The sequence below is a fragment of the Schistocerca cancellata genome, chromosome 7 (genome assembly GCF_023864275.1).
Source record: "Schistocerca cancellata isolate TAMUIC-IGC-003103 chromosome 7, iqSchCanc2.1, whole genome shotgun sequence".
NCBI lineage: Eukaryota > Metazoa > Arthropoda > Insecta > Orthoptera > Acrididae > Schistocerca > Schistocerca cancellata.
The window spans coordinates 35,413,454-35,439,528 of record NC_064632.1 but is presented as its reverse complement, the minus strand read 5'-3'; positions in this window follow the sequence as shown (position 1 = coordinate 35,439,528).

Below are 26,075 nucleotides of genomic sequence, written 5' to 3'. Positions count from 1 at the left end.
TTTCAGCGTTCTCCTATGTTCGAAATCTTTGCGCCAGAGTCTCTCTGTGTCTGGACGAATCGAAACACAGAAATTGTTGTGTCTACACAAGACAGCCTAGACACAATGAGAGGAAGCCGAAAGGCACGCGCTTAAACTCACGCAGGCTGGCGTGAGGTCTGAAACAGGATACGTAATGAATGCTATAAAGAAAAGTACGTAGCTTCTGGAATACTTAACTTTAATCCACATTTGTAGAACATCGCTCTAGATGATACATTAATAGAATCTCAATATCGATTGAATACGGCGCCTTGCTAGGTCTTGGCAAATGTAGCTGAAGGCTATGCTAGCTATCGTCTCGGCAAATGAGAGCGTAATTCTCAGTGAACCATGGCTAGCAACGTCGGCTGTACAACTGGGCCGAGTGCTAGTACGTCTCTCTAGACCTGTCGTGTGGCGGCGCTCGGTCTGCCATCACTGACAGTGGCGACACGCGGGTCCGTCGTATACTAGCGGACCGCGGCCGATTTAAAAGCTACCACCTAGCAAGTGTGGTGTCTGGCGGTGACACCACAGAAATAAAATAAGATTAGAATCTATCTGCGCCACGGTGGGGCTATTGTTGTGGCGTAGCAAGACAGCCACGCCACTAGGAAGTGGCGGAAAGGCACGCGTACACACACGCCGACTGGCGTGAATTCTGGAACAGGATAAGTAATTGAATGCTAATAAGAAAAGTACGTATCTAAGTTAATACTCAACTTTAATGCATCCTTGTGGTACATCGCTCTTGACTATACGAATGAGACTATCTCCAGATACGGTTAATTACAATCACTGTAAGGCAAATGGCGCCTTGCTAGGTCGTAGTCATGGACTTAGCTGAAGGCTATTCTAACTGTCTCTCGGCAAATGAGAGAAAGGCTTCGTCAGTGTAGTCGCTAGCAAAGTCGTCGTACAACTGGGGCGAGTGCTAGTCCGTCTTTCTAGACCTGCCATGTGGTGGCGCTAGGTCTGCAAGTACCGACAGTGGCGACACGCGGGTCCGACTTGTACTAATGGACCGCGGCCGATTTAAAGCTACCACCTAGCAAGTGTGGTGTCTGGCGGTGACACCACAGCTATAAATCAGCTTCAAACAATTATTTACAGCTGTAACAAGGCGAGACAGAACAATGGTGGCTACCGTTCTAAATTCACTCTTCGGAAATGATTTACACGTCCGTGAATCCGTCAGCATTCTGAAGCGGAAGAACTTGTAATTAATTTCGTCGTTAGGGCGTACTGCAAGAGAATAGAACATAAACGTAAATTATAAAAATGGAGTACTACGCCGGCCGCGGTGGTCTAGCGGTTCTGGCGCTGCAGTCCGGAACTGCGGGACTGCTAGGGTCGCAGGTTCGAATCCTGCCTCGGGCATGGGTGTGTGTGATGTCCTTAGGTTAGTTAGGTTTAAGTAGTTCTAAGTTCTAGGGGACTTATGACCTAAGATGTTGAGTCCCATAGTGCTCAGAGCCATTTTTTTTTTTTTAGTACTACTGAGCCGGTAGATACTAGCTTTCGCTGGTACGAATGACGGGAAGACAAATAATGGAACAGGAGGTTTACAACATCGTATAAGTGCAAAATTTGAACTACACCACATGATTGTTATTCTTCTGTGATGTCTGCGTGGCCTAATGAATGGTCTGACAGTCTACCCAACGAGCAGTGGAACTACGTATTACCCGTATGCGACATTCGCTAACATAGTCGTGGCCGTAAGTCGATGACCGATAGCGACAAATTACCCTGTACGTAAAAAGAAATATATCTACTGATGACTGCGACTAATGAAATATTTCTTTAAATTCTTGAACTAGTTTCCAGGGCTTACAGACATTCGGAAGAAAAGGCAAGATAACAAGTTCATGAAAATAAATATTTTCTAAGTGACTCTAGACAGCTGTTTGTAACTGTAAGTTGTTTAGCGCACCTTCACGACATTCATTAACGAGTCAGTTTTACTGATTTTTTTTCCGCTACAACATGTTCGGTGGATTACACTCTCATCGTTAGGGGTACACGTTTTAAATTAACAAAAGATAGGCGGTTTGTATACATAAATTTCTCTAGGCAGCCTGTGATGCTGCCATCTAATGGGAAAACTATTTTATTTGAAAGTCTACGATAGCAGTTTCTAGTGGAACGCCGCGAAAATATCGTACTTGGCACATGTCTAAATTTAAAAATAATTAAATGTAACGTAAAATGGGGTCAAGAGAAACAATGTTGTGAATACAAACGTAAATTCCAAAAAAATTACAGAAATAAACTTCAAAAAGAGTTCTATGTTATCGTGTCGGGAAACAAATGGGAATATTTCAAACATTTGTTTGTCTATGCTGGTAGTGAACTGATGTAAGACGGAAATTATGAGTTTCCAGGTTGATGACACTGTTAGCTTGTGTTTTGTCAACTGTACGACAAACTTCGAACTTTATTTGTAAGTACCAATCTACATTGCGTTGTTTTAATTTAAGTAAATGGTAAGCAAATTTGCAATCCCGTTTCATTAAACAAACGTTAATCTGACTTGTGTTTTGGCTAAATGAAAATGTAGGGTTCTGTTTATGAAAATTTTGGGATCTGTTTTCGGAATTTGTGGGCTGAACAGAAACAGAAATCGTCGGTGTCTCTTCAAAGAAGACAAAGAATTAGATGGAAGTAAAGAACAAGCTGGCACGCTTCTAAGCCTAGTACATTATTCTGTGATTAAAGTACATAGAAACGTGTCATTTAGGTTGCATGTATGTCAAATTTTTTATTTGGAAGGCAAAGCTAATTTTAATGTGCATTTTTTTAAGAGATGAGGAATCTTTTTTTAACCAAGGTGATGTTGTTTAAAAGCTCTTTGTTACTTCTTGGGTTATGAATTGTGGATATAAAACATCATTTTCAAACATGATGTCAGTGAACTATGAGTTAACAGAGAAGTCAAGTTCATCAGTTTAATGTTACTATGAAATAAACTGAGAAATAAAAATTTTTATTTGGCAAGCAGAAAAAACCCATTGCGTTCAACATTTTTTTTGTATTGAATGAAACATTTCTGAACCAGATAAATTTTGTTTCTTAACCTGTAGAACCAAAACGGATCTGACCTGTCTCTGATCATCATAAACACCAATAAATAGAAAAAACTGTGACATTAACATTGCTGTTTCTATTTACTCCTCACTGCAGGGCGAACAGAAACACCGAAGTTTTTATATGTTATAAAAGCTTTAGCTAGGTCTCAAATGTAACTATGAACTTATGGTTAGGCACAAGACCTATAACCCCATACGATTTTAATTTTTTCTTTGGCGGTAGAAAACTGGGTTCACCCCATTTTACAATAGGTATGTCACTGTCAAACTCGAAAATGGCCTGAGGCCGAAATTGCACTCGTAGAATTTATAAATAAATAATTTTGATAACCGAAGGTGACAACATTGTATAAAATTTTTATATGATAGTGAATCTCACCAAAGAAAAGATAATGAAACATGTTTTGCTGATTTAAAACTAAGCCATCTGATGGGAGAGGTAGATAGTCCTCCAGAGTCTGCAATGGGGACATCAGTAAAGCTTGTATTTCAGTTGATATTTGTCATACCCCCTACCAGGCACTTAAATGTGATCTGCAAAGTATCCATATAGATGTAGATGTTCTTACGGTTGCGCATACCCACAATGTTTTCACTCAAAGAACACGAACTAAACTAAACTGATTATTCGCTAATAAGGTGATCCTCAGTTTGATGGTTTTCGAAGTAATGACCCACAGGAAGTTGGCTCTTGGCTACCAAGATTACGATATTCTTCGTTATTTTAGAAGCAGAATTGTGTTTGCAGCTCCTTCGACTGATAAAACTATTTTTTTTTAATAGAAGTCCCACAGTAACACTTCACTGTCATTTTATTTATTTAGACTTCATTCTTCGCGACTAGTTTCGGAACCACAGCAGCATAATTAAGAGCTCATTCACGTAATCAGTCAAGCTGGAACCATCTCATCATTAATTAGTGATGATGCCAGGTTCCAATTTCACAGCTTGCCTGATTACAAGAATGAGAACTCGAGAACGGCGCTGCGATCCCGAAACTTGTCTCCCGGAACTAGTTGCGGACTCCACAGATGAATCCTCCAGCAAAACAACCAACTGAAAGCACAGGCAGCGAGGACCATCCTTCAAATCTCCTTTGAGAATACGCACTTTCTGACAAACATAAAATTAGCATCAAACGAACTGGAGGTCTGACAAAGAAAAATTAAACAGATAAAGTTTATTAAGTACATAGGTGAATGGTGGAGAGTCTAACCTATCAGAGAAAGAAGCCTTGGTGTCACACGTTAGCAAAATGGAAATGGCCTGTCAGGTAACTAAAGACATCTATAACATGACATCGATATCCTTACACGCCGCACTGTTGTACAATGAACGAGAAGGGTCTAATTGAGAAACCTGAGGACCAAGAAAGCAAGATTTCGAGAAACATCTTGTGTCACATCAAAAAACACAGAGTACAGAAGCTGCCGCAACCATGATCTAAACTGGGCGTCACAAGAGAATGAATGGTCAACATTCAGGGATACGACAGGCACCATTATTCGAAGCAGAAAAATCTAGTGAACAAGGACTCTAAAATGCGAGCTATGACCACTTCTCTACCTTCGATACTGTGAAAAAAATCTCTTTCTAGTGCACACTCATTGCTTTCCATATTTTGAGAGGTGGTAATGTGGACCAAAACAAGGAAAAATTGTCCAGTAAACATTAGCTCTAAAATGCATACTTTAAGAGCTATAAGCAATTGTTCGGTAGAAGAGATGTGTTTCACAATGTCGAAGATAATCGAGTGCTCCATAGCTTTTTAAAGATGAATTTTAGAGCCCATGTTTGCTATACAATTTTTTCTTGATTTGTTCGATACTACCTCCTCTCCAGATGTGGAAAGCAAAGAGCTTGCAGTAGAAGAGTTTGTTTTGCACTATCGAAGATGAAGAAGTGCTTACAATTCTTAAGGTATGTACTTTAAAAAGCCCATGTTTACTACACTTCCGTGCTTCGAATGATCGTTCCTGAACAATGACCATTCCTCCTGGAACACCATGTATAAACACGGGGCGGGGGACTTAAGTGACACGATTCGGTTAAGAAGCAATGCCTTTTTATGGCCACAGTACAAGAATGAGCCCAAGATGAGTATCTAAAAGGATATTAACCGACCTTCGTCATAAGAAAACCACCATAGTTGTATTCTAAATTCCTCCCTCCTACACTTCTAGGAGCTTGATCTGCTTAAGAAAAAATTACTAACTTACAAAGGTGTCTAGAAAAAATCGAACTTGAAGACAGGGAAGGCGTCGATCCAAGAGACAAAATAACACCGGAAACGAATGGAGTTAAAGCTCGGAAAAAGAAAAACAAATAAAAAACAACTACCAAGATACTCTAAGGTATTCGTGCACTGAAACAGTGAGGGCGAAAGAGGAGTTCAGACTGGAAACAATGTTGATTTAATAATTCTATGTATGTTGTAGATAACCTCATTTGCGAAAGATAACTAACAGACGTTCTTATTAGAAGATAAACAGCACTGAATTAGGAACTGAGGGAGAATGTCTATAAATACCAGTAAGACGTAAGAATTATTCATTAACCATGTCGTCAGTCACTGGTGGTTTCAACAACTTTAAGTTATCACATACTACTTTATATTCTGGGCAACCGCAGCTCTTGACAGGCATGATGTTAAGAAGAACTCCGCTCCAGCTGGTAAAATTGTTGTTAATTAAAACACGACCGTCAGTTGAACAATGTTAAAAGATCATAGGCATTCCCATGGGTGTGCCGCCTATGATATTTTAAAATTGTTCACCTGCTTGCACAACGAGATTTCCACTTTTTTCTTCTGAGAGGGAAAGAGATTTTCCAACAATGAAGACGATCACAGAGATTCTCGAATGGCTCCATGACTAACGACCAGATTTCTATCATAGACGAACTGTATGATTTATATAACGTTCAGACCATTGTTTTCAGAGACCTGGTGGCTGTGTTGAAAAATAGCATTATCTGTCTGTCATTTTGAAGCGTACTGCAGCATTCAATAAGGTTACTTGGCATCGAGGGGTTTCCTTTATTCTGCCATAACAATGTGCAACTTACTTTCTGAAGTCCCATCTTGCACTTCACCTACTTAGCGACCTTGTGAAATGAAGTTATAAAATGAACATCAACAAAAGTAAAACAAGGGTAATGGAATGAAGACGAATAAAATTGGGCGATGCTGAGGGAATCATATTTGGAAATGAGACACAAAAAGTAGTCAATGAGTTTTGCACTTTGGGCAGCAAAATATCTGACGATGGGCAAAGTGGCGAATTTATAAACCGCAACTAAAAGGAAAAACGTTTCTGAAAAAATAATTGTTAACGACAAATATAAATTTAAGTATTACGATGACTCCCTGAGGTTATTTGCCTGTAGTCTAGGCTTGTGGTTAGTAAAATGTGGAAGATATACAGCAAAGACAAGAAGAGAATTGAAGCTTTTGCAATGTGGATTGGACGGGTATATCGAACAACTGATGAGGTACTGAACTTGTAAGGTGGCAGAACAAATGAAGGTCAATTTCTCACCTTACATGAGAGTTTTTATACATCGTAAAGGGAAGGTGAATATGTCACCTGGCATACTTCACCGAAAATGAGCAGATTTGCCTATAAAAATGTATAGTATGCAATGCAAAGTGATGACACTCAATCGACGGTATTAACACACCAAACACATATCCTGCACGTCAATGAGCAAGCGGTGAAACAAGCTGCTAGAGGAAACGCCGTTTCAAAAGCGGCATCCTTGTACTTGCCGTAAGTGAGTGGAAGGTGCTGGGAGTACCACGCTTTCAGTTTGATCAAAATGCACGTTGTTTTTCTCCGTTTGATCAAAACGCCCATTGTTTGAATAACTTTAGATTCACTATTTTATAAGGAAATGCATATAATACACCAAAAGGCTTTGGATTATCTATATACACTGATGGAAAAAGTTAACACCAACAAATAATTAATGAAGGTTCTGAAATTTCGGGATCACATCTATATAGGTAACATTGCAAATGTGAAATGCTAGTACTTTAATAACCAACGTAATGGTCAGAATGTTGAATGCAAGCATGCAGACTTCCTTGCATTGTGTTGTTCAGGTGCCAGATGCCAGTTTGTGGGACGGAGTTCCACGTCTGTTGCACTTGGTCGGTCGGTACTGGGATGGTTGACGCTATTTGTGGATGACGCAGGAGTTGTCCGATGATGTCCCATATGTGCCCGAATGGAGACAGATCTGGTATCGAGCAGGCCAAGGCAGCATGTCGACGCAGTGAAAAGCGTGTTGGGCTACAACAGCGGTATGTGGGCGAGCGTTATCCTGCTGGAAAACAACCCTCGAAATGCTGTTCATGAATCGACAGTCCGAATCACAAGACTGACGTACAAATTTGCAGTTACACTGCATGGGATAAGCACGAGAATGCTACTGCTATCACACGTAATCGCACCCCGGACCATAGCTCCAGTGTGTCTAGCATGCAGACAGAGCTGGGCTGCTTCTAACCGACACTTGGCCATCGCTGACATGGAGGCAAAACCAGCTTCCATCAGAAAACACAACAGCATCCATCTTGCCCTCTCATGAACTCTCGTTTGACAACACTGAAATCTCAAGTGGTTTGAGATCAGTGGAATAGTGGTGGGGAGCTCGTGAATGAGTCGTTCAAATGAACGCTTCACTCCAGTGAAGTGTGAACTAACCACTCAATTTCAATGAAATGGTACTTCAAACTCTTCACAGATAGCACACTCCACACTTTTTTGTAGTTCACTCACTCTCTTCCCCTCTCCCTCATCCCATTACATCGGCGCTACGTCATTCATCCTCCCGTCACTTCAGTCCTCCCTATACTGCCTGTCGACGAATCGCGCGGTGTTTGTGGGGAACGATAGGTTTACGATGGGTACGGGTGGTGAGGGGCGAGGGGAAAGTAGCGTCAGTTGCTTCCTGCAGTGCTGCCATCATTACCCGTGACTATCGCGTCTACGGGTAGCCTACCGTTGGCAGCACTTGCAAACAAATGAATATTAAAGATACATACGAAGAGGCCCGCTGTGTGAGCACGCACATGAAAATAAAAGGTTTGTTAATAGCACTGAAAGAGGGATTTTACCTGAAATCGTACCAATGACTACAGGTGACAGTTTACGTTTTGAATCTGGAGGGTTATTATTCCCAACAAAAATAAAATCTACAGGAAAACTTCTGAATAATTACTTAACGTAGGTATATAGACTTTATGACATTGGTAAACATACTCATTCTATTTTGGATTAAATTTTAAAAGGAACATAAAATTGGACTGCATTTCGTTGGTAGCCCTAGTTTTCAGTCCATGAATACAACAAATTATGTTTCAATTGGCAGATAGACTTTTTTGGGCGCTTCATGAGAAAATGTCGAGCAAGATTAAATGTAATACCTTCTTTATATGTGACAGGCTTCTCTGTTTATCTTTCCTTTGTCCCCTTCGACCATACTCTATTTAAGTTAGCTCAGACGTTGTAAGAGCGTAAAACGTTGCGTGCACGTTACTGCATAGTTCGGCCATCTGTTGGTAAAATTATGAAGTATTACGAAGATTTAGTGTACGAGCGAGGCGAAGCGAGCGTAGCCGCGGCTGAGCGGCGAACTGGGCAACTTCGCCAGGCTTCCGTACTTCATGAATGAACTACTTCATTTGAACGCTTCACGGCAAAGAGTGAAATGAATGAAGCAGTTCACGGGAATGAACGAGTTCGACCCATCTCTACAGTGGAATGCACGCTACAGGGCGTCTGGCTCGAATCCGACCTCGCAGTAACCGATTTGTAACAGTTCATTGTGTCACTGCGGCGTCAACTGCTGCTCAGATTGCTTCTGCAGATGCAGTACGATGCGCCATTGCCACACACCGAACACGATGGTCTTCCCTCTCAGTAGTGCAACATGGTCGTCCAGAACCTGGCCTTCTTGCGACCGTACAATCTCGTGACCACCGATGCCAGTAATCATGTACAGTGGCTGCACTCCTACCAAGTCTTTCTGCAATATCGCAGACGGAACATTCAGCGTCTCCTAGCCCTGTTTGACGACCTCCTCCTAACTCGGTGAGATGTTGATGGATTCTTTGTCGCCTTAGAGGCATTCTTGACTAACAACTCACCACGTCCAATTGCAAAGGTAACTAACGCTCACGACCGTTAAATTGTGTATTTAAAGCAAACCTGATCTGCATCCACTTTGGCGCGAAATTTGAATAGACATAATGTTTCAGATGTAGAAAAACGCCTACCAACTTCCATTAATGTCGCGTAACTCCTCGGTGCTGCGATTTCTTTTTCTGTCAGTGTAGTTCACGTAAGAACGTGGTGACGATTCCCCACTCAACTGCTTAGTCAAAATTGTGTTGTAATAGTTCATCCAAGGGCTGTAGATTAAATGGAACCTTATCAGCCTTGCTGAGTGGCAATTGCTTTTGGTCTCTATATACTTCAAAGCAGTAGCCTGTAAGTCAGGAAGGCGACACCATGAACCAAAGAAGAGAAATAAGTCGACACAACAATGTACGGTCGATGTTTTTTTCCTGCTGCGAAGAAAATTTGGACGAAATTCTTCTCTCTGCATGGTAGTAAAGATAAACTTACCACCTGAAATAACCCAAGTCACAAAGCTGTATACATATTGTCGTGGTCTTCAGTGTGAAGACTGATTTGCTGCAGGTTTCCACGCTAAACTGCACTGTACACGCCTCTTTAGCTTCGCGTAACTACTGCAACCTACAGTTACTTGAACCTGGTAACTCGTCAAGCCTTAATTGTTAGTCTTCCCCTACACCTTTTACCCACACTACTCTTCCCTGCGTTACTTTGGAATTCATTGACGCCTCAGGATGTATCATATCGAACGACCCTCACTGTTGGTAATGTCGTGTCAGAATTTCTTTCCTCCCCAATTCGATTCGGTACCTCTCCATTAGTTAACTGATCTCCCCGTCTTCAGCATACTTCTGTAGTACCAGGATCCCAAAGTTTATATTCTCTTTTGATCTGATCTCTTTATCGTCCACGTTTCACTTTCGCAAGAGGACACAATCCAGACAATACTTTCAGAAAAAATCGCGACTCTTCGGAGGTTTTGCCTCCTCCTTCTGTGGTACCGCAACATAACGTGTCATCACGCCACTTACAAGAACAGTAAAATTATGCTACTGAATGGTAGTAGTTAAGCTGAAGCCTCTACTGCTTGCTGAGAAAATACTGAAAAGCTTTCATACCGCCACCTTTCATAGAGCTGATGTGGACTCGGAAGCACTGTCCAACTTAGCGCTCGTCATTACACTGAATCGAGAAGCGACAGAGAAACAAACCTGCGACAGACGTTGAATCCTGAGCATTTATGATTACTGGTGTGGCATCTACACTGTCATGAACTGTCGTAATGCCGTTAAAGAGCACAACTGACTTTAAATAACAGAAATAGTAAACACTACAGCGCCTGGGTCTTTTCACATCTGTTTCGTACGGAGCATATTTGCAACAATATTAAACACTGATTACATTAGTACTCCGAGAATTTTAATGTGTGTGTCAGAGAGAGAGATTGAGAGACAGATAGAGAGAGAGGGGGGGAGGGGGAGTGAGTCACAGTTCTTAGGCAGATGTTTCTAATAAATCGTAAAATGCACCACACTGTATGATCCAATGTTATGAACCATTACAATTTGGTTGGACACCTGATGTGCGATATGCAGAAGTTATTATTGATAGAATAGAATGTTACTTCAGTAAATTCGCGCCCAGCTGTCTTTAGATTTATCCCGTACTGAAGGTAGCTCTTTGATTTGCATCACAGTATTCCCGTATGGTATAGCATTACTGCCGGCCGGGGTGGCCGAGCGGTTCTAGGCGCTACAGTCTGGGTCCGCGCGAACGCTACGGTCGCAGGTTCGAATCCTGCCTCGGTCATGGATATGTGTGATGTCCTTAGGTTAGTTAGGTTTAAGTAGTTCTAGGGGACTGATGACCTCAGAAGTTAAGTCCCATAGTGCTCAGAGCCATTTGAACCATTTTTATACCATTACTGTCTGGCATTAGGCTGTGTAGCGAGATGTCTAAGTGGGTAACTGAGTGACTAAAATGGAGTTAAATCCTCGCTCAGTTCCAATTACGATGTTTTCTGCCAATCGCAGTTACTCTGCGGGTCCTCCAATAACTGGCTGGGCAAACCTTTACAAAGGTAGGAGGAAGTTAACAGGACTATGTTTTCTGTGTACAGTTCAAACCAATCTTCGGGTTCAACATAGCTTTAATTATAATAAGAAATGGACAAAGAGGAATTACTGTTTTGCAGCTTAAAATGAACACTTCAAAGTGACATCAATAATTTGTGTTTTGATAATCGATGCGACACTGTCACTACCTTCTGCGCCCTTGTTGACGAAGGAACAGGCCTGTCAAGTTGGTCGCAATCGGCTTACCACTTCTCAACGCGCAACGTTGCCAGAGCTCCAGGAAAACTGCGCGTCGGCTTAGCATTTACCTGCCGTCACACTAGCAAGACTGGTAAGTGAGTTGCACAAAACACTCACGGGTGCAGCGTGGGGCGTTGCTGAATATAACAACAAAACTGAATTTAGATTACTGATTTCATCATCTCGTTGGGGTTGGAACCTGTTGTTGACGTTTTTTCCATGTGCGCGTAGTATATTCGAGTTTTAAAAATTCGCCCAGTACAAACACTATTTATTTTCCGTTCTTTATCCGATGTTTCGACATCTATGTATTACCTAGAAAATGTCTCGTTTTACTTCTGTAAAAAAGTTATACAAACTTCATGGTAAGTTTTATCTTTTAGACCTAAAAATTATAACAGGTTATTTTATTGTTTTGATTGCTCGCCTGAAATCAAATTAATTCTGCAGATACAGTTGTGCAAGTTGGACTCACTTTTATGCGTTTTTACTGGTTGTTGTTTGTTAAGCTTATGAAGAAGACAGCTGTTTGATCAATGAGGCGCAAACGTAGTTGTTTATGAAGTTCTTGTAAGTGTTTTGCATTCATCTCACTTTTCAAGCTGTTACGTTTTTTTCTCGACTCTGTTCCCTTCTTATTCAAAACTATCTTGAGATATGCGTTATTTCGTTTAATTTCAATGAAGTACACGAGTACTTCCACGCGTAAGTCGTATTTAATGGTTACTCCCTAACAGAGCGCAAGTTGCAATCCACATATCATCCACTGATTAAGTTTAAAATGCTGTTCTAAAAATAACAGGGGCACAGATTCGGGGGATGTGGTTACCGAGAATGTGGTAGTCGTAGCTCCCGAGGCTCGAGAGGGCGTGAGGGCACAAGGAGCTTGATGACAGTTGTTAAAGAAGGAATATTATGGATTAACATGCTTTCGAAGACGCAATCATTAAAGGGAGCAGTTTTTGACATAGGATGTAAATTGTCCGCTTTCTTTTCAAAGGAAGCCTTTGCCTAAAGTAATTTCGGACACTAAGGAAAACCTAAACACGCATGGAGGGGCGAGGAGTTTATACATCGTCCTCGACAACGGAAGCCCACTGTTTTAAACCTACCAGTAATTGCTAATACAACGAACAGACTTCTGACGAATCTATGGATGTATGTAGCGATTTTCTTTGTATCAGGAAGGCGGGTTCTACGGAATACAGCGAATAAAGGAGTTCACTCATACCATAGACGCCGACATGACGATTATCTAAGTGACCGAGGAATAGAAAGACAACTAAAATCGCCCAACAGCGGATACGTTACTGGATTTAACATAATGTGTATAGGATTCCAGCACCATTATCCAAAAACAAGTTTCTCCTCTTCTAGTAATAGTTTATTGCAATTCGTTGGAGTAATGAAGCGCACCAAGCGATTCCAAAAAGCTGCACGTCATTCAGGTTTGGAACAAGGGTCGGAGAAAATGTGGAAGCTGTTCTGGTGATAGATGTTCTGCAAGGCATCTTTTAGTGGGATCTGCAGGAAATTCTGCTGATACCTGCTGCTCTCTCTATCATGAGCGAACGCAGAAATTTATTAAAGAGGCGGGAGGGGCGGGGGTTGCGCAAGATAAATTCCGTTCTTTTATGTAAATGAAATGTAAGCTTCGAAGCGTATTATGCTACTGGAACTAAATTTTATAGGCGCCACAAAAAACTTATTATACCACACAAACTTGCTGGAGAAGTTTGAGAACTTTATAATGACTAAAAACTTTCTACTACAAATTCCAGGAGGGGGGGTGCTCCATGGGAGGGGGGAGGGTGCTACATGGGAAGGGGGAGGGTGCTCCATGGGAGGGGGGAGGGTGCTCCATGGGAGGGGGGGGGGGCACCTTTACTTCCGTCCTTAGCCACATTCAAGAGAACTGTTTCCTGAATCGATCTCGAACTACAGCGCGATGTGCGCAACGTCTTCCGTGGAGTTTCTTCAACTCAAAACAGCAGAAAAAAACGCGGATGAGGGCGGTCTGAGGAATCGTGACTGGAGACCTAGTTCGGTAAGAGCACTGGCCGTGAAAGGTTCAGAGTTCGAATCGTGGTCCAGCACACAGTTTTAATCTGTCCGGAAGTTTCAAAACAGGGCACAATGCGCTGCGGAGTGAAACATTTTATTCTGATAGCCAAGCTAAGACCAGTCTTTTCACGTCCGGGAAGAGTTTAAATTCCGGAACGGTGAATACAGCGAGAGTGAAGTCTCTGCGGTCGCTCCTACATGCGTCAGCTGCCCACCGTCCTTAAAACTTTATGTTCTGTCATGTCTGTCAGTTTCCAATATTCACAGTTGACAGGCTTATTCGAAAGTAGCTTCTAAGCACATTGTGTGCCTATGGAGTATCGTCTCAGTTCGGAGACTGCATTCGAGATTTCCTTTCAGAAAGATCACAGTTTGTAGTAACTAACTGGAACTCGTCTAGTGTAACTAAAGTGATATCTGAGATTCCCCATGAAGCGTTAAAGGCCCTCTCCTGTTCTCACTCTATGTAAATTATTTAGGACAAAATCTCAGCAGCCCTCGTTGATTGCAGATGTTGCATATTATTTAAAAAAGATATCTCCATTGAGCGAAGAGTGTTAACTGCTCCAAAACAATGGAAAGTGTGAGGCCTGCCACTTAAGAAGGGAAGAGTAAAGTATTTCGAAATGTGAAAAAAACTGCTCCATGGTACAACATGGACTCTACTTCGGAAGAAATATTTTGTCCAATTTTCGAAGTTTTGCAATTGGGAGGAACTTGCCAATACTCTATTTAACAGTCTATTATATTATTACTCTACTACACACCGATAATCAGTAAGTGAAAAAAATTAAAAAGAAGTATTACGAAAACAGTTAAAAGTTAAACATTTTCATCTAGAAGGTATTGACAACTAAAAAATTAACTTTACCACGTGTGCCTTACTAGGAACAGTCTGATGATGTTCCAAGCAAGGTACACGTGGCAAAGGCTGGAACGTTTTATTTTATTTTTGACTCAATCATAGCTGCTCTAAATTCTGACCATTGCTTGTTGTCAATGTAATTTTTGAGTTTATCAAATTTCATTCTGATGAAGACACTCTTAGTAGGTGTCTAAACATACGTCGGTCAGTGTGCCAAACATTTATTTGCAACAGGTTGGCTGTACAATAAAAAAAAATGGCTCTGAGCACTATGCGACTTAACTTCTGAGGTCATCAGTGCCCTAGAACTTAGAACTACTTAAATCTAACTAACCTAAGGACATCACACACATCCATGCCCGAGGCAGGACTCGAACCTGCGACCGTAGCGGTAGCGCGGTTCCAGTCTGTAGCGCCTAGAACCGCTCGACCACTCCGGCCGGCGCTGTATAATCCTATGTTGAAACTAGTATACGGTTGCTGAGTAAGTGCTATGTAAAAATTCAGCTCTTTCTTACGGATTGTAGTTGCCAACAACTTAAATTGCAACCATCTGATAGAAAATTTTGTGGATTAGGCGAACCAAAGACTGCATTTAATTGGCAGAACACTTAGAAGGTGCAATAAATGCATCACAGAAACTGTCTACATTATGCTTGTCCGTCCTCTTCTCAAGTACTGCTGTGGGTTGTGCACTACACACTAGACACGATTCAAAGAAGGCTAGCTCGTTTAGTATTATCGCGAAACAGGGGCGAGACTGTCAGGGATACGTTAAGTGAGATTGGATGAACTTGCGTTTTGCGCTGTGACAAGAATCTATTCACGAAATTTCAAACAACTTTTCCCTCAGAACGCGAAAAAATTCTTGTGTCTTCCACATACGTAGGGTGAAATTATCATCGTAATAAAATAAGATAAATCAGAGGGCACGGAAATATTCATACGAGCTCTTTTCTGACGTGTTATTAGACGGTGAAAGTTGAGAAAGAATCTTTAGTGGTCCTATGAACTCTATGCCAAACATTTAAGTGAGAAATACAGAGTTGTCACATAGGCGTATGTGTTTTATCTCCGCGAGGGTTTCGGTGGCGGGGTGCTTGTGGCTGTGAAGTGACGTAGCGCCGTCCGCAGGTGCAAGGCGCAAGGAGAGGGCGAGTGAGCAGTGGGAGCCCGCGGCCAGCTGCGGCGCCAGCTGCCAGCTGCCACCTGCAGCTACCGCTGAGGAGGACGTCTAGCCGACGCCGCCGACGCCGCCGTCGCCGTCGCCAGGCGTCCCGACGCGCCGCGCCGCCCCCGGGGCGAGGAGACGGCAGCCGCCCGCCGCGCTAGGTAAGACCGACCAACCCACCCACCAGCCGCACCGGGAGGCACTTCTCAACCAGGAGGTTGCTTCTCCTAACCTGGCAGCGACTGTACTGCTTTTGTAGTATCATTACGAACTTTGCAAGAAAAAGCGGTCCTCACACGCTCTGCATTAATTGCCCAATACTGTTGATTGCACCGTAATATCGACCGTGTGAGATCGGTATTGACGGTTTGCGCGGTATGTGAAGGGGACTGCAGAGCTTAAAAAATATTGGCGCTCCCTCAATATATCGTACCGAGTAAGGCTGATGATGTGCAAAACACGGTAGTTCCCGCCGAGATCGAGGGACGGTAAATTCGCTCTGAACGAAGTTTCACAAGGAACTGAAGGAACTACACGACAAAGGCCAGGAAGTGGGTTGGAACATTTACACTGAAGAGCCAAAGAAACTGGTTTAGGCATGGGTATTCACATACAGATATATGTAAACGGGCAGAATACGGCGCTGCGACCGGAAACGCCTATATAAGACAACAAATGTCTGTCACAGTTTTTAGACCGGTTACTGTTTCTACAATGGCAGGTTATCAAGAAATTAGTGAGTCCGAACGTTGCGTTATATTCGGCGCACTAGCGATGGGACACAGCATCTCCGAAGTAGCGATGAAATGGGGATTTTCCCGTACGAGCATTTCACGAGTGTACCGTGAATATCAGGAATCCGGTAAAACATCAAATCTCCGACAGCGCTAGGGCCGGAAAAAGATCTATCTTCAACAGGACCAACGACTACTGAAAAGAATCGTTCAACGTGACAGAAATGCAACCCTTCCGCACATTGCTGCAGGTTTCAGTGCTCGGCCATCAGTAAGTGTCAGCATGTGAACCATTCAGTGAAATAGCATCGATATGGGATTTCAGAGCCGAAGGCCCTCTCGTGCACCCTTGATGACTGCACGACACAAAGCTTTACACGTCGCCTGGACCCGTCAGCACTGACATTGGACTGTTGACAGCTGGAAACATGTTTCCTGGTCGGATGAGTCTAGTTTCAAGTTGTATCGAGCAAATGGATGTGTACAGGTATGGAGACAACCTCATGAAACTATGGACCCTGCTTATCAGCAGGGGACTGTTCATGCTGGTGGAGGCTCTATAATGGTGTGGGGTGTGTGCAGTTGGAATGGTATGGCACCCCTGATACGTCTACATACAACTCTGACAAGTAACACGTACGTAAGCATTCTGTCTGATCACCTGTATCCATTCGTGTCCATTGTGCATTCCGACGGACTTGGACAATTCCAGCAGGGCAATGCGACATCCCACACGTCCAAAATTGCTACAGAGTGGCTCCAGAAACACTTTTCTGTGTTTAAACACTTCCGCTGGCCACCACACTCCCCAGAAACGAACATTATTGAGCAAATCTGGGATGCCTTGCACAGTGATGATCAGAAGAGATCTCCACCCTCGTACTCTTACGGATTTATGGACAGCCCTACACGATTCGTGGTTTCAATTCCCTCCAGCCCTGCTTCAGACATTAGTAGAGTCCATACCATGCCGTGTTGCGGCACTTCTGCGTGGTCGCAGGGGCCCTACACGATATTAGGCAGGTGTACCAGGTTCTTTGGTTTCTTTGGCTCCTCAGTGTAGGTTTACCCTGCAGAATTTTGAGAATCGAACTGCTGATTGATCAGAAAATGCAAGATACATCGCTGTCCAGATCAGCAAAATAAAGTAAAGATCATGTTGCAATGACAATAAGCAGAAATCCTTTACTTGCAGCAATTCTCAGAAGTGACAAATAAGATCAGTTCAGCTGTTCAGTGAACAAACAAGCCCATTTTTCTTGCTGCAATTGTCACAGCGCAGACGTACGACAGTTGTGTGATAAATCTGGTAAATTTCTATAAAGAATGGAACATTTTTGTTGCGCATTCATGGTTCGTAAGCTTGATTATTCCAATGATCGTATAACGAATTTCAGGAATATAAACAGTTCACCACTGACAGCCGTCTGAATTGCACCGTGTCTCGACTGCGATCGAAAATCGAGAGAACGGATTTTCGTGCTGTTATTAAACATCTTCATTTGAACAGCTGCTTCAATCAAAAGAGGCATGGGTAAATTTAACGCAGACTTCACATCATCGCTGAGGACCGTTTATTTTTCGATTCACAAATTTAAATATGGTCGGATAAGTACTGAAGACTAAGCACGGTCTCGCTGTCCATTTCTCAGATCAACACAAAGGGAACCATTGATGAAATCCATTACATGGTAATGAAAGGCTGCCGAACAAAAATTCGTCAGGTTACCGAGAATGTAGGCATCTCAACTGAGTGAGTGCATAAATCCTGCACGGAGTACTGAGTATGAAGAGGCTGTCTGCAAGGTGGGTGCTGCGAGTGCTCACAGTCTGCCAGAAGTGCAACTGACAAAATACTACTCACAGTAGACCAAAAGCGCGCCCACCGCAACATTCAGCACAATGTCTAGAGATCAATAATATCTCCTCGGTTTACAAACAAAATCATTTGAAAACATCCAAGCTTTCGGTAAGTGTCTCCATGAATGTCATCAGGAATTGAAATCATTTACCTATGTTATCTTTAACAGGGCATAACATATCTCATATCTTGGAGGCAGACCAGAACACTGACCCCAGTCCACGTCTCTTCAGCACTCGCCAGATCTTGCTAGTGGTTGCTCCACAGTATGGAAGGAATGCAGCTGGCTTGGTCTCTTCCGCCGATTCATGAGGCGTCTTTAGCTGGGGGCACTTAAAGCTTTAGCAGTTTATCCCCTGCTGGAACCATTTTCTCTGAACACGAGCTTCAAATGCTAAAATTCAGAATCTAGATGGTTGTAATCAGAAATAACCTTTTGTCCTGTGTACTATAGTGGGCAGTGCCGCTTTCTTGTGTATAGGATGATGAAAGCTGCTGGCATGTAAGTACCTCTCAGTGCGTGTAGATTTCCTGTAAACTGAATGACCAATCTGGCCTCCTGCCTTCCGTTCAACTAAAACATCCAAGAATGGAAGCTTGCCATCCCTCTCCAACTCGACAGTAAATTTAATATTGGAACAGACACCGTTCATGTGATCGACGAACTGCTGCAGTGCATTTTCGCCAGGCGGCCTCATCGAGAAGGTTTCATCAACGCATCATAGGAAGCAAGATGGACACAACCTCAAAGAGTTCAGAGCTTGCTCCTCAAAGTGCTTGATGAAGTCCGCGATGGCCGAAGACAGTGGGGATCCCATGACTGTCCCACCTGTCATCTCATATGTATGTATGTTGTCGTTAAGACATGGCGGACTAGCTTACGATCTCAGGTGGAAATTGTTGGGCCAAAAGATCCAGCGTGTCTTATACTGCCACTCTTGCAAAAAGTGAGACAGCGTCCAGACTAACCATTAGGTCACTTTGTCATACATTTATTTTCTTGAGGAGTCTCAACAAATGACTTGGTCGACAACACGATGTCCACAGTGTCCCAGTTTGGGTGCAAATAACCCTGTGATATCTTTTGCCCATGTGTAGGTGGGTGAACTGACTGCGCTAACTACACTGAAGCGCCAAAGAAAATGGTATAGGTATGCGTATGCAAATACAGAGATATGTGAACAGGCAAAATACGGCGCTGCGGTCGCCAACGCCTATGTAAGACAACAGGTGTCTGGTGCAGTTAGATCGGTAACTACTGGTACAATGGCACGTTATCAAGATTTAGGTGAGTTTGAACGTGGTGTTACAGTCGGCGCACTAGCGTTGGAACATAGCACCTCCGAGGTAGCGACGAAGTGGGGATTTTCTCGTACGACCATTTTACAAATGTATTATGAATATCAGGAATCCTGTAAAACATCAAATCTCCGACATCGCTCTGGCCGGTAAAAGATCCTGCAAGAGCGGGACCAACGATGACCGAAGAGAATCGTTCAACGTGACAGAAATGCAACCCTTCTGCAAATTACTGCAGATTTCAATGCTGGGTCATCAACAAGTGTAGCGCGCGAACCATTCAACGAAACACCACTTATATGGTCTTTCGGAGCCGAAGGCCCACTCGTGTACCCTTGCTGACTGCACGACACAAAGCTTTACGCCTCACCTGGGACAGTAAACAGCGACATTGGATTGTTAATGAGTGGAAACTTGTTTCCTGGTCGAGAGAGTGTCGTTTCGAAGTGTATCGAGTGGATGGACGTTTCCGGGTATGGAGACAACCTCATGAGTCCATTGACCCATCATGTCAGCAGCGGACTGTTCAGGCTGGTGGAGGCCCTGCGATGCTGTTGGCCTTGTGCAGTTGGAGTGATGTGGGACCCATGACACGTCTAGATACGGCTCTGACAGGTGACACGTATGTAAGCATTCTGTCTTATGTTCATTGTGTATTGCGACGGACTTAGGCAATTCCAGCAGAACAGTGCAATTCCCCATACGTCCAGAATTGCTACAGAGTGGGGTTCCAGCAACGCTCTGAGTTTAAACACTTCCGCTAGTCATCAAATTCATTATTGAGCATCAAACTCATTATTGAGAATATCTGGGAAGCCATGCAACGTGCTGTTCAGGAAAGATCTCCACTCCCTCGTACTCTTACGGATTTATGGACAGCCCTGCGGGATCATTGTATCAGTTCCCTCCAGCACTATTTCAGACATCAGTCGAGTCCAGGCCACGTCGCGTTGCAGCACTTCTGCGTGCTCGTGGGATCCTTACACGATATTAGGCAGGTGTACCAGTTTCTTTGGCTGTTCAACGTATAGGACTCAGAGGAATATTTCCTCGTTTATCTTCGGCAAACTATAAAGCCTGGAGGTCGGCGACATGTGGCGTTAATTTCTTTGTCACTTCTTATGGCATACTGGAATCCTTTATTAATTTTGTTATATTTACCTGATGATGGTATGTTTACGATAAGTATCATTTCTAATATATGCAGCAACTTCAGGTGACAGTCTTCGGTGTTCAGCAACACAGTGGCATTTCCATTATCTGCTGGTGAGGAGACGAAGTCGTCACTCTCACGTAATAAGCGAAAGCCAAGTCGTTCCTCCCGGCTAATACTGGATTTCAGTGGCTTACTTTCGCTAGGATACGGCTAGTAGTTAGTCTGACGTCTTCACCCGTGCCATGCGAGATGCCTAATGCACTGCATATTCCACCAACAATATCCATTATTGGCTAACGTCGCCGATACAAACCCTATGCCAAACACTTAAATGCAATTAGTCATATAGATGTATATGTTTTATCTCTGCTACGATGCTTACGGCTGTGAAGTGACGTAACAGGAGTCCGCAGGTGCGAGGGGAAGGCAGAAGGCGAGTGAGTGGTGGGAGCGCGCGGCCAACGGCCCAAGCCGACTGCACCCGCAGCTGCCGCTGAGGAGGACGCCTAGCCGACGCCGCTGACCCCGCCGTCGCCGTCGCCAGGTGTCCCGACGCCCCGCCCCTGCGGCGAGGAGACAGCAGCACACCCGCCGCTAGGTAAGGACAGTCCAGGCGACGCACCTGTCTCCCTGCCCTATCCACTCCGCAGCCGGTCCGGAAAGCACGTATCAGCCAGAAGCTTGCTTCTCACAGCTTGGCAGTAACTCTCCTGCTTCTGCAGCATCACTACGATCTTTGGACATAAAGCGGTCCCCACAAGCTCAATATACACTACTGGCCATTAAAATTGCTACACCACGAAGATGCCGTGCTACAGACGCGAAATTTAACAGACAGGAAGAAGATGCTTTTCAAAGCGCCGTTGGCGACACCTACAACGTACTGACATGAGGAAAGTTTCCAACCGATTTCTCATACACAAACAGCAGTTGACTGGCGTTGCCTGGTGAAACGTTGTTGTGATGCCCCGTGTAAGGAGGAGAAATGCGTACCATCACGTTTACGACTTCGATAAAGCTCGGATTGTAGCCTATCGCGATTGCGGTTTATCGTATCGCGACACTGCTGCTCGCGTTGGTCTAGATCCAATGACTGTTAGCAGAATATGGAATCGTTGGGTTCAGGAGGGTAATACGGAACGCCGTGCTGGATCCTAACGGCCTCGTATCACTAGCAGTCGAGATGACAGGCATCTTATCCGCATGGCTGTAACGGATCGTGCAGCCACGTCTCGATCCCTGAGTCAACAGATGGGGACGTCTGCAAGACAACAGCCATCTGCACGAACAGTTCGACGACGTTAGCAGCAGCATGGACTATCAGCTCGGAGACAATGGCTGCGGTTACCCATGACGCTGCATCACAGACAGGAGCGCCTGCGATGGTGTACTCAACGACGAACCTGGGTGCACTCAACGACGAACCTGGGTGCACGAATGGCGGATGAATCCAGGTTCTGTTTACAGCATCATGATGGTCGCATCCGTGTTTGGCTACGTCGCGGTGAACGCACATTTGACGAGTGTATTCGTCATCGCCATACTGGCGTATCACCTGAAGTGATGGTATGGGGTGCCATTGGTTACACGTCTCGGTCACCTCTTGTTCGCATTGACGGCACTTTGAACAGTGGACGTTACATTTCAGATGTGTTACGACCTGTGGCTCTACCCTTCTTTCGATCCCTGCGAAACCATACATTTCAGCAGGATAATGCACGACCACATGCTGCAGGTCCTGTACGGGCCTTTCTGGATACAGAAAATGTTCGAATGCTGTCCTGGCCAGCACATTCTCCAGATCTCTCACGAATTGAAAACGTCTGGTCTATGGTCGCCGAGCAACTGGCTCGTCACAATACGCCAGTCACTACTCTTGATGAACTGTGGTATCGTGTTGAAGCTGCATGTACAGCTGCACCTGTACACGCCATCCAAGCTCTGTTTGTCTGAATGCCCAGGCGTATCAAGGCCGTTATTACGGCCAGAGGTGGTTGTTCTGGGTACTGATTTCTCAGGATCTATTCACCCAAATTCCGTGAAAATGTAATCACATGTCAGTTCTAGTATAATATATTTGTCCAATGAATACCCGTTTATCATCTGAATTTTTTCTTGGTGTAGCAATTTTAATGGCCAGTAGTGTATACTGCGCGATACTGAGGACTGTGCAACAATATTGTTCTCTGACATTCGTATTGACAGTTTGCGCAATATCCTGATGAAAACTGAAGAGCTTTAAAACTACTGGCGCTAACTTCAGCGCACTGTGCTATATATTGCACTGCGTCAATGTGAGACCGCGCAAAATACGGCAAATCCTACAGAGATCGAGAGAAATTCAATTCGCATCGAACAAATTACCACGAAGAACTGGAAAAGTTAACGAGAAAGATCAGGAATTCGATGGAATGATGTATGACCACAGTGCGAAATTTGAGAAATGAAATTCGTGATCACGAAACGCCAGATACCTCATCGTCCACATTAGGAAAGGAGTCTAAAGATCACGATGCCATGACACTAAGCAGATGTGTTTTACTTGGACCAGTTCTCAGAAGCGTAAAATAAGATCACTTCTGCTCTCCACTGCGCTGTCACAGCATGGCCATAAGATCACGACAGCTTTCAATCAGTAATCAATAAATAATCGTGTTTCAGTTGCAGCAGTCGTAACAGTACAAAAACACACATAAACCGCACATGTACATGATAATTCACACAGTTCAGTTGTTTAAATTGTAATTAATTGGTGTAGTTTACGAATTTATACTGTCGTCAATGCGCCCTCGATCGGCTGAAATGTTCACAGAAACATTTTCAGACTTGTTTGTCTGCATTATATCTGTGTGTGTGTGTTTACCAAGGCAAAGCAACTCTTATCACAACATACGTGAGTTCTACATTGACGACCACCGACAAGTTCTCTGTGAAGGCAGAATCCTATCTGACCCCCTCTGGACAAAAATACTGTGCAATATTATTCTACCGTTAATGGCTTCGCACACCCACGCAGAATATTGGCACAATATTATTGCGTCAGTAAAACTGAGACCTATTTAAGATTACCAGCACGTTTCATCTGCAGGGTTCGCGTATGAGGCCTATAAGAGTCCCAGCACGTTTTGATCTGTAGGCATCTCCAGTCATAAAAGAAGTGTAAATCGAGCAATGTGTCATGGCTGCATAAACTAAGACACCTGTAATGTGGGAAGTCGACGCAAAAATGGTCATCAGCTAGGCAAAAAAACAGTCCTCAGTTGAGGAGGCGCCAGCTGCTCAAGTAAAGCAAAGCTATCAGGGGCCTGTTGACCAACATAAGTATGCACGTCACAGTCGTCATGAGGCCCGAACTGATAAGACATGTCTGTTTTGAAAAAGCAATTCACACACAAAACTATAAAAAAAAACAGAAGTCCTGTGTTATCTCAGGGATAGTGTAAAAACCAGAAATATCAAAGAGAAGTGAGTCTATAGTGCAGAATTCATCTACATGGATACTCTGCAATTCACACTTAGTGCCTGACAGAGTCTACAGTGAACAGTTAATCTGGAAATGGCAATCTCAGATAATGATGGTGAGCGATGGAGTAACATATAGTCAAGGGGCCTGCGATCTGAATGGATAAGTATTTCACACAGCAGTGCTGGGTGATCTAACAGAGGTCTCAATTTGTACGTAGAACAAGGGACATAAATTGGCCTTGTCTCTAAGATAAGTAGCAGAAATTTGATAGAAGTAGAACAAAGATGAGTTGCCTTTTCTCTCTACCGTACAATTAAGTAACAAGCAATCCAACTTTAAGAACCCTTTTTGTAAAAGGTAACATGTTCCAAGAACTAAATCTCATTCAGGCTATTAGTCACTACACATGAGAAAATTCCTAATATTGTAACAGGTCTGTTCTGCCTGGCTATCTACTCTGCTCCATTAACCTGACCTTCAGCCATTTAAGAGTTCTCCCTCAATCCGTTGACATTGCAAAAATGTTTTTAGGTCCTTAAGTTTGACATACATCATCCATTGTTATGTACCATTACTGCTCGGCTGGCCACATGCTGAGCAATATGCGAAAGTTATTCCTGATGGAACAAAATCTTTCTTCACTAAATTCATGCCCAGCTTTCATTAGACACACACATGCTGTACTGAAGGTAGCTGTTTTATTTTCATCACAGTATCGTTCCATTTCCATATGGTATATCATTACTGTCTGGCATTCAGATGTGTCGCGAGATGTCTAAGTGGGTAACTGAATGACTAAAATGTTAAGAACTGGGAGTTAAAACCTCGCTCAGTTCCAATGTAAGATGTTTTCTGCCACTCTTTCTGATTTGTATACGTGAAAGACGCTATGTTGCACTGTGTTTCACAATTAATCTGTGTTGACAATTACAATGTAAGTCCCACTCTGGCTTGGTAAATCATTTCAAAGGTAGGGAAAAGACACCAGGAACATGCCAAGTATAGCACTATAGCGTTCACATCAACCTCCACGTTCAAGAAAGCCTGATCTTATAATGAAACAAGAGGACAAATAGGTATTACTATTTTGTAGTTTAAAAGTCTTCAAGTGGGAACAATACTTCGTGCTCTGATAATCACTGCTACATGGCCACTTATTTCTGTCCCTTTGTTGACGAAAGAATATCAAGTTCGTCGCACCCTGCTTATTGTTTCTCAGCACGCGACATTGCCGTACTTCCAGACAGACCGCACGTCAGATTCGCACATACCTGCCGCCACACTAGCAAGATGATGCAACATCGTTTTCATGCGCATAAAAATGTCTGACAAGCGAGTTACACAAAACACTCAAAGATGCAGCGCGGGGTTCTGCGGAATATGACAACTTTCTCCTCTTCTAGTAACTGTTTATTTAAACTGGTTGGAGTAACGAAATATTCCAAGCTACTGGAAAACGATGGAGGTCATTCAGGTTTGCATCAAGCGTTAGAGAACAGGTGGACACCGATGTTTTGATGAGTGTTCTATAAGGCTTTTTCAGTAGTATCTGTAGGAAATTCTGCCAGTACTTGCTCCTCTCTTTAGCATGAGTGTCTGCATAAATTTATTCAATGGGCAGGGGGGGAGGGGCGGCACAACTCTAAAATGTCAGTTTTTGACGTAAATGAGATGGTGAACTTCGAAGCGTGTTTGAGAATTCTGTAATGAAAAAAAATATACTTCAGATTCTAGGAGGGGTGGCAAAGTGGCATCTCAGGGGATGGGGGTGGGGAGAGGGGGCGGGGGAGCAGGAGGCAAGTGCTCCCATTTATGCCCCCCACGCGCTCTCCAATGGAGATTCATATCCTCTTTGGCCCTTTTATGCTTCTCACACAGATGCGTA